The 16,134-nt window shown below is 45.8% G+C and overlaps 1 pseudogene; it reads right to left on the reverse strand.

Moving 5' to 3' along the window:
* LOC119378152 (tyrosine kinase receptor Cad96Ca-like) overlaps positions 1-12,356 on the reverse strand; it is a 30,811-nt pseudogene extending 18,455 nt beyond the window's left edge.
* Between the last annotated feature and the right edge of the window lie 3,778 nt (positions 12,357-16,134).

Consider the following 16,134-nt stretch of genomic DNA (forward strand, 5'->3'; position numbering starts at 1 on the left):
AAGCTGTTACGAGTGCTTACTAATCTATACCGAGGTGGTTCTAAATGATGGGGTGACCCAAGAACGGAAGAAGAGGAAACCACAGGTCCAGCTGTTGTACCTAAAATCCTTCGATGTTTCAGTAGAGAGAAAGAAATTTTCAGAAAAGGAGAAAAATCTAGCTAAAATCTAGAAAAAATATTCAGCTAAGGACTTTAGTTGTACCCACCGTCGAGTGTGCAGCATCCCAGGAAGCGAACGACGTGAGGGTGCTTGCCCAGTTTCCTCATGAGCCCCATCTCGCGCACCAGGTCTCCTTCTCCTCGTTGCTCGCGTACTCTGCGGGAAAGCGCGCTTTCGTGAGACAGGAAGGTGGACAGCACCCATGGAATTTTCCAGCTTCATATATATATATATATATATAGATATATATATAATCTATATATATATAATATTATATATATATATATATATATATATATATATAATATATATATAAAACGACGTAGAAATAACAAAGACAAAGGAGACAGAAAGAATAGAAGAGAGAAAAAAAGAAAGAGATGAAGAGAAAAAATAAAGAGCACAGCTCCGCATTTCCTTTAGGCTTGGCACCACTTTGCGAAGCCGACTTAAGTTTTTTTTCCTATGAAGTTTGAAAAAAAATAGTGAAAATTTGTTGGAATTTGTGAAATGCTGCGTTCTGAAGTGGATTTGGAAGGAGCTACACATGCGGATAGGCCTAAAGAAAAGAACATACCATCTGATCGCTTCACATGCGTCACCGCGTTGGCTTTGCGCTTTCACAAGGCAGATGCTCATGTGGCTACCTGGATTACGACGGACGCCGGACCCAATAGGTTTTTTTTTTCTATCGCTAATAAATGAGCATGGTGGCTTCATTACCTTCGTTCTTAGAAACGCCATTGAGAGCGCTGCAATCGATGAGCGAAAGCACATAGTGTCGCCATTCTTTAATGTTTCACAGGCTGTAGTCGAAGAAATGTGAATGAATGAATGAATGAATGAGAATGAATGAATGAATGATGAATGAATGAATGAATGAATGAATGATGATGAATGAGCCCTTCATTGAAAGACTGGGTATGGCTGGACTGTAAGGACTACATAATACGTAGTTGCTAATAAGGGTAAGGAGAAGGAAGTCGCATAAACAATGCGTGTGTGGGAAAGAGGATAGAACAGGTAATGCAGGTATTCCGCAATACTTACTCCCATTTTCTTTACGAATACAAAAAGCCCTACGAGACGCTCTCTTGTCGCTATTCTGTCTGGCGTAGTTGTCCGTTCGTGCACTGTCGGTATTGTCTCGAGCAATTTTGGCAGCTAATATGATATGCACATCATTTTCATAGTAAATGGCATGTGTTTCGCCTCGTGGTTGTCTCGGATAAGGGCAGCCAGTGATAGTTTGGCCGAGGATTTACTTATCGCTGCCATCTTCTCGGTTACTCTGTATTAGAAGAAGCGTTTTCTGATGTAACAAGAGCTGTAAACAAAGATCCATGAAAAAATTAATATCATGAGATAAAAATATTTAAAGATTATTTGGGTTTTCCTGAACATGCTGTGCAACTCGTTAAAATGCGTTTTTCCCTCAAAAGTGTGCATAAAAACTTGCAGAAGTTATCTTAAATAATTTAGCTAACTAAAAACACTACAGTAATATATCTTGAGTAACTCGAGAGGAGCGTGAACAATATGTCGTCAATCAGAGTCGCGATGTCTGATAAAGATGGGCGTTGTGTGTGAACCAAGTAGAGTGCGCTAACAACCATCTGGTCGCATTGCAAACGTACAATAATTAGGGATTTAACGAGAAAAGCAATCAATGGCGCATTCTGCGATGACTATTTCATGCGTATATTTATTCTCTCCGAATCTGTATTCAGTAGTCAACTTTATTATTATCTCTGGCAGCGGTTGTGATATTTTCTTTTCTTATATTACGCGCTACGCATCAACGAGGTTTTCGCGCACTGATGAACGTGTCACGAAGAGTCAACTCGAAGGAAGGACACGGAGTTGGTGGCGATGTCGTTGGCTGTAGGGGGCACATGCAGCACTTTTCTTCCTTTAGATATCTTTCTTTTCCTGCTTTCATGCGGCGGCACCAGCAGGCCCACGCAGGTAACATTGAAGTACAGCGCTTAAATTAGTCGGATATTGCGTGAGCATGAGTTTACAACTCCTTGTCTGAAATTCGGAAACTTGAATTCAGATCTGCGACTGAAGAAAGTGCCATGACGCCTCACACACTTCCCGCCCTATGTGAGGAATACTGAGCGATATACAGGCAAAATAACTGTACGGCGTGCGCTTTATTAGAAGTGTCTGCAGCCACGATTTTAAGCTTACTTCCTGGGACTACGTTAGGCCGATTGGACACGGCCAAAGTCACTAGATTAGCAGCGCAAAGAGTATACTAGTGAAATTATTAATGCAGAAGCTTAAGGTACCTTTGAGGGTCTTGACTGCGACTGGCGTGGACCTCTTGGAGCCTTGGAGCCCGTACGCCGTGGCCTTCCAGACGCGGCCGAAGTTTCCCTCGCCCAACACGCGCTCCAGCCGCACGTCGTCCCGCGGCACTTCGTCCGGACTCGAGGCCACCGGAGCGCTGGCACGTGGATGCGGTGGCGCCGAACTCTGCTGGGGGTAACGCGAGTTTACTGCTAAGCTGCTGATTATCACAGTTAGAGTTGCTACGGTAACGTTCTCGGTCGCATTTGCACGAATAACGTAGGAGTTTCTGAAATGGGCTTCTCCTTACAAAGTCTCATATCGCGGTGAAGCCTACTTTGGCAAGTGATTTTAAAGGGGTGGCGTTCAAAGTGGCAATTTGGTTGAGTTGGTTATGCCTTGCGAAAAACGTTTTGTGCCAGACGAACGACGCGTACAAAGAAAGAGGGTTACACAAAGGGGTTCGTGTGTCGTTTCTCCTCTTTCTTTTTCCGTGTCCTCAAGCGCAAAAAACTTTCGTAAGGGCCTGCGCGAACCTCGATAACGCTTACAGCATGCTCCGGGTGCACAGAAAACATATTTACCAACCACATACGATTTTTTTCTAATCTTTACGCAGTCAGTGGAAGCTGGGGAGAAGGAGATGGCGCTCTACGCAGCCTCCGACACTGTTCAGTTTATGAATGTCCCCCAGTTCATGCACGTAGGCAACATATGCAGTTCGGTGACGATACTTCTCGGAAAACGCTTGAAGAAGATGCTCGACCATTAAATTAAGCTCCATAGTTTTAACGCGATATCGTTAAAAATGCGATGGCGCCGTCGGCGGCGTTGTCAGTGAGCAAAAAATCCCAATGGAGAGAATAAAAGTTAGGATTCGAGCCGAATCCCCAAGCTAAGCCGCAGATACCACCAGTGGCCGGGGTGATTATTGCTGCCACCCACCACCTGTTTGTGTATCCTATGCTCCCAGCCACGGCTCTGATGATAGCGCATATCTTTCCGGACATTATAAATGTGTGTGATTCGTAGGTCCAATAACGCTGTCTCGTTCCACTCTCAAAAGCGAAGCCTGAGCGTGCTCCAAGTTTTTACTTGTCGAAATGATGTTTTACAATACGCGGTAAAATGTAAATTTTGTACACCGCCATGTTACGAACACGCACAAATAATTCGAGATCACCCTAACACTTGGCCCCGCTCGGAGAAATATGCGCGTTGGCTGCCTAAGCCACTGATCGATGAAGAGCGAGAGGAGCGTAAGCATAGAAGGATAGGGAGGTCACCCTGACGGTGCTACACTACACAGGATGGCAGTGGTTAAGGGACGGAAAGAAAGAGACAACCCAGAGAGTGCACTTTGACGCCGCAGCGCATGATCAGAATACCCGTTATTCCAGATAGATGCAGTACTGCGCCCCATAAAAGAGAAATTATGACAGAAGTACTTGAGACGGTGGCACACTGACCGTAGGCATTAGCTCTCCGATGGTCTTTGCGTACATCTTGTTGTAGGCGTCCTGGATGTAGCTATACTTGGTCGGAGGATCTTGCGCCACCGTCTGCTTGTCATCCTCGTCTGCTGGTGGCGCATCCGGGTTTCTTGTTCTGCAAATAAATAAATAATAAATAATAATAAATAAATAAATAAATAATAAATAAATAAATAAATAAAAAACGATGGGCAATACAAGTCGCTCTCATTGAAGTGTACAAAACAGATTAACAAATTTGTGGTTCTTGTAGCTCTGGCGACAGGCTGTAATTTTCCCACGGGTAGCACGAAAATGTTCCCGAAAGGAAGGATTCCTCAGAAAGCCACATTTTATCATAGATGACCGCATTGCAGCTCTGCTTGCAATATCCAATTGCGACATGTGCCCTGAAGAGACTATTTAAACAACAATTTTAAATATTTTAATTAGCTCCTTGGAAAGTGCAAATTCTCATGTAGACAACTTCCGCCCACCTGCCACATGCGTGCGATGTTCTGCGACTGACACGAAGTCGCCGGTCGGATACCGCAGCGGGGCGCATCCGAGTGGGTGCGGCCGGATAATTGCGAATTTACAATTACAAAGACCCTCGTGTATCACATTTTAGATGCACACGGAACCCTAGGTCGTCGAAATTAATCCGGAGTTCCGCGCTACGTTACTTTTGACAGCCAACTTCGTTGTTCGGGGCGTTAAACACACTACTTAAACTTCTAAAAAAATTCCGTCTTCTCCAGAAATGCAGTCTCAGTCAAGACCATGTAGGTAATATAGAGACTCTTAGCAGACCTATGCGGCTTTGCATAATTATCATTCTAAGTAATGTAAAGCCGTCACACTCTCCCACGAAAAAAAATAAAGAAAGGGAGAGAAGACTGCGTCACCGTGCCTGCCGCGTCACGTTCGCTTACTTCTCGAGAAGCGGCGATCGAGTAATCTCTACACCACCACCTCCATTGTCTCTGACTGTGTCCGGATTTAATTAACGCTCTTATTAATCGTTTTTCATGTTGTAAGCTTCGTTAAGTGCTCACATCGGTCGGAGAGAGATTACCTTCTAACTGTTAGGATTTTAGTTGCAGACATTAATTCGTTTGCTATTGATGATAGTATAAAATTCATTGTTCCCCTTTTTAACACATGTCAGCGGACTCACAGCAATTCGTTAATTTCTTGTACCTCACCTAATTTCGCAGTTAATGACTAACGTCATTAAAAATTTCTCTGTAGATATTGCGACCGTATCTGCCACGTTCCTACCAACTTCATTGCAATACGACTCTTGGTCTTTAAATTCTTATTGCTTTAGCGTCCGGCGCGGCCTAGGCCTGGTTCTCAATAAAGTTTATTCCTCCTCCTTGGCCGTCCGGCAAACTTTGATATGCCCCAACAAGTGCAAATTGACCATGCATTGCAGATTCTCCATTTGCCAAACATCTCTTTTAACTTCTCCAATATGTATTGACAATTGTCGACTCAGCTCTTCTGAATTGACCATGCTTTAGTATTAGTTATCTTGCAATCATTAATTCTTCCAAACATTCAGGCGGGTGTAATTCGCAGTTAATGAGACTTCGAACTTTTTTATCAGACTAATTAATATGGGTGGTGGAAAGTACATATGCCACACGAATGTTGATACTAAAATGGCACGTTGACCAACTCCTGGCGCACGAATGTTGATACTTCAATGGCACCTTGACCACTTCTGGTTTGACAACCATTTAGGTCGGCATTGTCTGCTTTGAAGTGGCCGGTCGTCAAGAAAGGCGAACGCGGTCACGAGCCACTGCTGTGTGCGCTGAAACAATAACATCGCAAAGAGCATGTTCGATCTTTTCTTTTTTTTCGCTGACGTAGTCGTCACGAGGAGCACTGTCCATACCGAATGCGAAGAGACAGGTTTAGCGAAAGCTAAGCTAAGCCACATGTCAGAAATTATAGGATTGTTAATACTTCTGGCGAAAATCAGTCCAGTAAAATTTTAAGAATTCCACTAGCAACATCCACAGCTGTAGAGCTTATGGCTCTTCGCATAGCGCGCTTCGTGATAATCGAACTCCAACGCGCCTCCGAATTGGTCTCCGCCTTATGCGCAATGTACACTGTACGAGTACCACCCCTATAGGAACCCGAGAACTCTATCGCATATTCGAATAAAGATAAGAGGTAACGTTTCGATGGCCTTTAAGCCATTCCGTAAAAATTACACCATTTCCCGCTAAAGGGGGACCATGAGGCGATGCGAAGCCGGAGCACTTGCACGATCGCGTTCCGTTGGCGTTCTTTGGGCATGCTACCGACCTCGCGTCGTGGAACGCGAAGAGGAACGCTACGCGCGTCTTGGCCGTTAATTCTCACAGGGCGAGCGGGGAACGCAGTCGGCAGGCGTGCGAGAGGGGGCAGCGTAAGAGTGGGGGGTGGCGTAAGAGAGGGGGGCAGCGTAAGAGAGGAGAGAGAGGGGGAGGGGACGCACATGCGCTGGTGCTCATTGCGGCGTTGCGCAGGAGAGAATTTCGGCATGTCTAGCCCGCGTTTCAGAGGAAGAGTGGAGAGAGGGAAAGTGGAGAGGGGCAGAGGAGAGGGGGAGGGGAGAAGGAAAGTGGAGAGGGGGAGGGTATGCGCATGCGCAGTAAGGGTGGTCACGCCGCACACCACCACCACCACCGGATTGAGCTCGGCCATAAGATACTTCGCATCTAAAATGGGTAACGATCGCACGGATGAAGCTGCTCGATCTGCTCATGAAGAGGGGGTGCAGGACGCCGCTCCACCGTCAATAAACGTTGCACAGCACCGAAGCATTGCATGCTTAAGAACGATTACGTACAGTCCACATGGAAACAACCAAGTTTCCAGCACACGTGTGTGCATCGACTGCACCCTCTTTCCCTATCTTCTCTATCTGGACTATCCCGAGTCGAGAAACTAGCTTAGTATAAACGAATCATCAATACCCCAACAAGAGGGCTGTGTAACGACCCTTTCAAATTAATACAGTCAAACCTGCATATATCGAACTTGCAAATAAACGGGAATCAGTTCGATATATCGTGTAATTTCATATCAATCCGTTAAAGAATTTACCGTATTTTCGATGCGAATTTCGGTGCGCAAGGTGGCTTCACGGCACTGTTGCACAATATTGTAGAAAAGCCTACTTCACGGCAATACGCGGAGATATCTTCTTTTTTCTTTTTACGAGGTTTGCATTTCGAGATGCGGGTTATGCAGGGGCGGGTTATCGCGACAAAATACGCTACCGAAGTAAACAGCGCAAATCATAAGACTGCTCTTTTCTCTGCGCGGCGCCTCCATAATCACACCGCTCGCTCTCCCAAATCCACGCGGGAAAAGCCCCCTTTCTGTGAGGAAAAGCCAGCTTCTTGTGAGGGAAAGCTAACTTCCTCGGTTGTTTCGCGCTGCCCCATGTTCGACGTATGAAGTGTTGCTGCTATTTTTGTTCGATATAGCCGTTGATTTTCCTATGTATTGACGTTAAAGCATTAGCGTGTTAAAAATACTTCGATATAAAGGATCATGCGATTCACTCGACTTCGATATAGTTCGGTATGAGTGTACATTGCGCTGAGTCTAAATTCACTGGTTTATTCGCGTACAAACGCACACAACTTGGTGACTTTGACCAACTACTGTCAACAAACAAGACTCAACAGAAAGCGTCTCCGAAACGATGCTAACGACTTGAAAGCTATAATAACAAATTTATGAGGGCCTTGTGTGAGCCTTCTCGAATGTCTTGCGCCTGTGTGTCTCTTCATTGATATGGCTGTCAGGGTATACGTTCTGCAGCCGTTGCAGGCGTATCGCGGTGGTGGCATATGCTTGTATATATACTGACCTCCCTTTTCTTGGCGATCATCTTTCGGACGCACCAGATGACCGCTCCGGCCGGCCCCACACCCACGATAGCCACGATGTATACGTTGGTGCCGCCGCTTGTCGGGTTGTCGAAGTCGTACTCCGGACGCCGGCCTGCGCACGAGGATATTTTGTGCATAATAACGCATCCAATGCGGAACCCTATTTAACATAGAATTAATCTAACCGGTACTGATGCGTAACTGGAAATAGGCACTTCAAAAATAAAATTTTGAAAAGGGCTCCTCATGGTTAGAAAGAAGGGATGAAGCAGGAGAGAGGGGAAAGAGAGGGAGGTGAACCGGTTCAGAATAACGGTATGCTACCCTAGACGAAGGATTTTCAATGCTAAGGGTGCAAAACACAAGGCTAACTGACGTTGTACGTATGTGCTTCCTGCTAGGGATGGGCGAATATTCGGGCGTTTCGAATATTCGAACGAATATTAAAGTATTCGAATTCGTTTCGATACAAATTTAGATTATTCGAAATTTCGAAGTATTCGATCGAAACGGACGAATATATGTATATATTTGACCACACATAACTCCTTGTAAAGGTGGTTTCACTGCAATGTTTGCTGCTGTGCCGTGAAACTATTCATTCAAGAAAAGTTTGCACTGCCGCGAAGCCACACTTCAGGTTAAATGTACATATATATATATTTTTTTTTTTTTTAAGTTTAAAAGCGTGTTATATGGGCTTACATGCGCTGAGTCTAGTAATTTTTAAATTGTAACGTATTGTACCACTTACAACTTGCACCCTATTGCTATTCAAATTTTTATACTATTCAAGGTTTCTTCCACTTCATTTCAAACCAAAAAAGTCACAGTTTCGTCGCAAGGGCGAAGCAATGAATGCGATAGCAAGGAATAATGCTATACGAAGTGAGGCTCGCCACTGGATACTCTCAGTTTGAACAGCGCTTCTGTTGCAAAGGCGGCCGAAGCAGCGAAGGAAACTAGCGTGCTTCAAGTGTCGAGCTGTGACACTTGATAGTTCGCGCTCATCTTCTGTTTGTTCGTTTAGCGGCGTCCCTGAGCTCGAGTGACATTCGTACGCGCTGTAACATGAGCGCGGACATCCCGGTGAAGCGTGAAACATTCCTCTACCCCGCGCCACGAGAAAACCGCGCGAGCAGACAGCGGAAGGGCAAGCTTCTCCCATGCGCAAATATAAGAAGAAGCGAGCGAGCGAGCCGACGACTTTTAAATGCGCCCGTCGGGCTCCTAGCGCCACCTCGCTGGTAATGAAGAAACGCTTATTATCGCCTTCTGTCTCTTAGTCCGTCCAGCGCTAAATGGTGTGTATATAACGCTCGCCGTTAGCTACGTGGAGGATCTGCGTTTCGTGGCGTAGTGGATAGCGCCACTCGCTGCGGAGCAAGAGGTCCCTCGTTCGATTCCGCGCTTCGGAAGCATACTTATACATATACGGTGCATGACGGCGGCGACGGCGACGGCAAAATCCAGCCGCGTCCATATAATTGCTGTCGCAATAAAAGTGACATTCACTCATACCTAGTTCCAGTTCTTAAAAATATTGTGCAAGGGTCATGACGAAAATGCTCATTTTTCTTAATAATATGTGGTGAGTACCATTCGAACTATTCGATTCGAAATTATTCGACCAAATCGCTATTCGCTTCGGATTCGCTTCGAACCTCAAATTTACTATTCGCCCATCCCTACTTCCTACCTCTCTCTCTTTTCGAGATTAGAGCACTGCGCGGGCCGTGAATCTCTGCTCGGGCCCGACCCGGGCCCGGAACTCGTTCAAGCTTACCCGCACGAACTCGGCCCGCTGGCTCAAAGGGAGACCCGGGCCCGGCCCGAATCCGAGAAAAAATTTCGCCTACCCGGCCCGGCCCGGCCCGAGCGCTGATCCGGCCCGACAGGGGCCTGAGCCACTAATCTAGGTTGTTGCCCGAACATGGAATCGACAGCAAGGTGCTTTAAGTGGAAAATATCTACGCTTTGTTGGCGCATGTTTCGCCAGCAATTATGCTTTAACTTACAGCAATTTCTTGTAAAAAGGGGCTCACGGTGGAAACAGTTCAGCGGACATAATGGGTACAATGAATGTTTGTTCAGCAGTGGTATACTGTGCCTATTTTTTCTGCAAATACAATGGGGATCACCAAGAGCGTTTAGTAGCAGGTATTGTAGCAAGGAAACATTTGCAGCATGAATTCAGTTTCGATAGGCAGCGCAATAAAAACAGATGAGACAGAGAACATAACACGCTCATCACCTTGCTTTAATTGCACTCTCTGTTGAAATTTAAAGCATGCTCTAACGACAAAGGCGATCGTGCACGCTTCTGAATATATAGCACCTGTCTTCAGCATAGTAGCACCTTGCCACAGCCAGAGAAATAGAGGAAAGTCATATTTATTACCTTGTTGTAAATACACAAACCTATAGATGAAATTTATAGTGAACCGCGCGCACCACGTGTACTTTTAGAAATACGTATAAACAGTTAGAAGGAAGAAAAAAAACTATTTGTCATATCATTATTTTCGTATATCACAGCACTGCTAGTATGTACAGTCTATAAGTTTTTTGTGGCATATTTTGGTTTATTTCTTCACATCTTTTTGTGCAAAAAAATCAAATTGAAGAAATTCCGGCGTTAAGCACACCATTCGCTGTTGTATCACATATCCTGCCGCGCTAAAGTTTCTCGCACAGATTGCGCTAGCCGCAGGGACGCACATCTGCTTTGCGAATTGTGAAGGAGTCGGCAGCCGTTGTTCTAACTTCCACCATTGGAGCAAATTTAGAATGTCTTTGTGGACCTCTGCAGAATGAACATAGCTGTCCAGCTCATCCCTTCATTTCTCTCGTTTCCGAGCCTCGTGCCACTATTCAATGTCATCTATAAAACTCCTCTTTGAGGGCTTCTCCTTGCAGTTTTCAGCAGTGTATGTTGCACGGTTGCACCGTGCCCTTTTTTTGTCATGTTTTAATGGTGTATGGCTCTCTAACGATGTTGTACTTGGAGAAGGTGGTCATTGGACTATGCGGGTAGGACTGACAGGAGGTGGACGAAGCGATTTCCATCTATTTTCGGGGTTCGTTCCAGTTTGGTAATAAAGGCTCGAAAAAGCTGCTCGACGCTTACTCATGGATGCATATGGTTCGAGGTAAAGGCACATCACCTGGCACGGAATTCGTAGTTCTCTTTCTTAAAGCCAGATATTTCGTCAAGCGAATATCCTTTGTCCCACGCCTTGTTTAATACTAGACCTATTATTCCTACACAATCCAACGCTGTTGCGGCAGCATCATGCAGCTGTCGCACTCTATGTAGCGCAGGGGTCTGTTTGGTCAGTTTTGAGATAGGTCCGAGCCCGCCACCTAAAACCCGGGCCCGACCCTAAGCCGGAGCTTCAGGCCCGTGCCGGCCCGGGCCCGCGTGAAAACTACTTTACCCGGCCCGGCCCATGGGCCGGGCCGGACTCGGGTTTCGGGTAGGCCCGAGCCCGTGCAGTGCTCTAGTCGAGATACATGAAACCGCAAATGAGATGCCGAGACAGTAACAAGAAAGGGGAAGAAATGTGCAAAACATAGGGAGTCATTTACTCAAGTCACGTAGCCTCAAACCTTAGTGTACCAACAAGTCCAACGTAAGATAGAGTTCTGAGCCTGCATCATGAGATGCGGGGTCTTCTATAGGACCAGTGAATGAGAGCCCTTCCATGCGTTGCGGTATAAGAGAGCACTTCTGCTGCTGTACGCAAGCCTTCAGTAGATCAGGCCAACTAACTGCTTCTTTGTGTCGGCGCTTGCATGTTTCGCATTTTCTTTACATGAAACTCGGAGATTTCCGGTGACACATTGCATCTACTACAAGCCCAGTTTGCCTTAAATGACTGCTTGGGCTGCTACTACTCGCTATAGTGTGGTTCACTCGGCGATAATTTCTCAACAAACCATCTATCTCGGTGCCTTTTTTTGTAGCGAAAGCAAATGACAAAGATCGCAGACCGTCTCCTATTCATCGTAATGGGAAGTGTCCACGAGTAGCCTGCGTGCTACTCACTCCTGTCAGGCTCGGGTCCACGCGCCACTAAGGTGCCCGAGTTCTCCTTGGGGAAGTTCTGTTGTTGTCCTTGGCATCGACGAGTGGCTCTTCTGGTCGTATCGTCACCGATTCCATTGCCCTGAGCGCCTCCATTCGGGACTCTTCGATGAACTTGGGCCCGCTGATCTCGGTGTCGAGTCGTCGTCTAGAATGGAGGCATCGTCTTCTTCTACGTTTGCCGGTCTTCTAGGGCGATGCAGATTCCATAGCTGCGTTCTTAGAAAAATTGCTGCGACGCTCGTTCTCGGAGGCATGTAGGCGGACGCTGGTGTCGGTCGCGTTTGTCAACTCGATCTCGGTGCTGGTGTCCGGTAACCGCTCGGTTTTGGCTCTCGTGTCAGCAACTTCTCTGGGCACCGAGTTGGCACCTTCGGCGCTCTCTGGAGCTTGTAGTGCTTGGAAGGTGCCAATGGGCGGAGGCATCGAGGTGGCCGTGACAACTGGAAAGGAAGACAGTGAAACTTAGTGACACCCACACGAGTGAATTCAGGAAGCATAATGCAGCTATTTACATGTCAGCTAACCACACGTTTGGTGCGCAGGTAGTAAGGTAATGAATGCCACTGATATAATAGGTAGCTGCCTTGGCAACTCTATAAAACAATAGATGTATTCCTAGCTGCGCTATTTCACTTCTATGCACATCTACAGCGCATTTACTTATTCACAAAGCCCAAGAATTGACGCGACTAAGAATTTCCTGCCAACCGGATTTGTATGACACTTGCACAATCACTGTGGTTATCGAGTGGTTTCCCATATGAAGTGGTATCAACCTAAAGCGGGCAAATCGCGGCAGGACGTCATCTCAGACACTTGTAAGCGGTAAAGGGTTGTCGCTCCTTCGCCTCTCATAGCGAACATGATGAAAATATAGTTACAAAAGAGGGCCCTGCTCTGGTTACCTGTGGAGCTTAAGGAAACGTGTCGGCACGCAACAAATATCGTGCGCAGGCAGCACCAGTGAATAAAAGGTGGCACTATCGCAGAGGCAGTTTCAAAAAATGTAACACGTTGTGGACGCTCAGTCAAGGCTAGAGTTACCGAAACGGAAAGGGCGAGCTAGTTGGTACTGATTCATGCTTATAAATAAATACAAGCGCTGAGACGACAGGGACAAGAAAGGGCACAACACGAGCGCTTACTCACAAGCGCGGTTTGCTGAAACTGAAGTTTTGCTCAAACACCGAGATCGCACGACACGTGAACTTGCGGAAGCCTTTCATATTAACCCTATAGGGGCGTCCCATCGGTCGCCCATCTTTGGCCTTGTCTGCCAAAGAAGTGACACTGTTCGAGGAGAGGAGGTAGCTGGCACATCCCATCTTAAATGTTTTGCTTTGACCAACGGTGCGCATGCGCGGGCGAGGATAAGGTTTCGGTAATAAATTTTCTTTTGAAGCAATAAAGCCTTCAGTTGTGGTAAGCGCTCGTGTTGTGCCCTTTCTTGTCCCTGTCGTCTTAGCGCTTGTATTTTATAAGTATGGAGTAGCCAATATTTCTTGTTCAGATCGCCTTTCTCGCCTCGATACGGATCAGAGAGAAACGCTGCTGAGGCACTCCCTCTTCGTGGAACACAGCCAGACAGCGCTACCACTAAATCGGGGCGTTAAAATAGCTTCTTAAAGCCTTTCGGTTAAGCACAACAGTCACCGAAAAGCTATTAGACAATTGAATTATTGTGTTCCGATTTCTTGACATTTTTTGTTAGAATAGATAGAAGATAGATAGATAGATAGATAGATAGATAGATAGATAGCGATAGATAGATAGATAGATAGATAGATAGATAGATAGATAGATAGATAGATAGATAGATAGATAGATAATAGATAGATAGATATAGATAGATAGATAGATAGATAGATAGATAGATAGATAGATAGATTGTTGTTGAGGTCGAAAACGTGCAAAATGATCGCAATATACAGGGTGTCCCAGCTATCACGCAACACGATTTAAAAAAAGAGGAAGGGTATTACGCGAATAAAACCTACAGCATATTGTTCCTAGTACACTTGAGTCGCCACTGCTTTTTTTTTCGTTAATGAGGTTTTTAATTAGCCATAATTATATTTCTAACTCGACAAGTACTCGCCAAATAGTCAAAATGTCAATGAGGCGTATGTAGGCATGTTCAAATGGCATCCAACTGCGCTACTTTCAACAACGTGCTAATTGCGCGCTCATTTTTTCCGCTTGATCAAGAAAGCCCGCGAAATATGAAAAGTGACACGTGACTAGAGTGTTGCGCGCGTCGGGAACCAGCGCCCTCAAACAGGCTCCCTATGAGGCAGACAGTATCAAGGAAAAATGCAGAAAGAAAAAAAAAACGCATCGCCCTATCTGCCACTCCCCGGCCTAGAAACGCGCCGCTTGGCTTTACAGAGTCAGGCCGTAATCAGCACACCTGCCGCGTTATCAATGAGAACAGTCGGCCGTGAGATATGGATGATGCGGCGTACTATCGAACGGATTGAATCCCAGCGAAATTGCACGCATATCGCTGGCGCCCGACCTGTACCCTTGCCAAAATGCGGAACGCTGTCTTTCGCAACAGGCACAGGCAGAGCGGTTGTTTGCAGTAAGCTTATTTGAGGGCGCTGGTTTCCTTTGCGGGTGGGAGCGTAGTCACGCGTTATTTTTCATATTTAGCGGGCTTTCTTTATCAGCCGGAAAAAATGAGCGCGCAATTAGCACGTTGTTGAAAGTAGCGCAGTTAGATGCCATTTGAACATGCCTACATACGCCTCATTGACATTTTGACAATTAGGCGAGTACTTCTCGAGGTTAGAAATATAATTATGTCTAATTATTAAACCTCATTAACGAAAACAATAGCAATGGCTACTCTAGTGTACTAGAAACAATATGCTGTAGGTTTGATTCGCGTAACGCCGTTCCTCTTTTTTTAAATCGTGCTGCGTGATAGCTGGGACACCCTGTATAAGGAACCATAAGTTTACACATGTGCATGCAACACTGCATGTAACCAGCGGAGAGCATAATCATCTCGTCGAGTATTAGAACACTGCGCTGCTTATTACGTTTGTAAGTGAATGTAGTACGGATTGAGCACCTTGTAAATCAAGCTGCTTCTACTCGACGCTGTCCACTGCTATTCTCGGCTGAAAAATACAGCAAGCCTCACTGGGTGTTGCAGAAGCATAATCTCTATAACGGAAAAGAGTGGCATGAAAGAGATGGAGCTATACAAAGCACACCTGGAGGAGACAGTCTTGTGATGCAAGGACAGGGAAGCACAAGGAATTCATCTAAAAGGTCCGCAGAATTATACAGCGTTGTACAGCATATACCTAAACGCTGTTAGAGTGCAGGTTACAAAGCTGAATGGCTCAGCATGCTGCTGCAAGAAAATCGGCATACCCCTTCGATGGAGACGCAAAAGAAGCTGCTTCTTGAAGTGTAAATAATGTCGTTTTGACAGTAGATTCAACCACTGCATTTGAATCGAAAGCCTACTATTGTCAAAGCCAACTACCTCTACTAAAGCGAATAACAATGGACGCGGGACTGACTAGAAGTTCTCGCTGGTGGCAGCCCTTGGCAGCTTGTCTCGGTAACTATAATGTCGAAACTGATTTCCGGAAAATGAGGCGATGCATTGTATGATCTCGTACATTGTAGATCTGGAGGAAAGTTGTTGCCGCGAATAAGTGTTATAGTATGGGATGCAATCTATTGCTCGTTGTGTATGGGATAAATAATACTTGAAGAAAACCGAGTTTTAAAATCAAACTAGTGAGCGCATTCGAGATATAGGAAGTGCGACGCATACTTTTCCTGTACGTAACACGTTAACTGAAGTCGCCAACAAGAACGATTCGGCTGTTATAAGCTTGTAAGCACATTTTCTTTTGTTCTCAAGCGCAGGAGGTCTCCGAAATTGATTAAGAAAAATCTAAGTCTGGGGTTTAACGTGCAAAACTACGATGTGATTATGAGGCATGCCGTTGTGGGGCACTCTGTATGAATGTGGACCACCTGCGGTTCTTCAACGTGCACCCATATCTAAGTTGTCAAATAGTTGATCGACACAAAACACAGAACAGGAACAGAAACGTTGTGGACAGGGTAAGCGCTCAACGTTTCTTTCTGTTCTGTGTTTTGTGTCGCTTAACGATTTCACAATGATGCACCAATGGCCCAGCAGTCCAACGCTTCTGAGACCCATATCTAA

Source organism: Rhipicephalus sanguineus, unplaced genomic scaffold, assembly GCF_013339695.2.
Source record: "Rhipicephalus sanguineus isolate Rsan-2018 unplaced genomic scaffold, BIME_Rsan_1.4 Seq706, whole genome shotgun sequence".
NCBI classification, from domain to species: domain Eukaryota; kingdom Metazoa; phylum Arthropoda; class Arachnida; order Ixodida; family Ixodidae; genus Rhipicephalus; species Rhipicephalus sanguineus.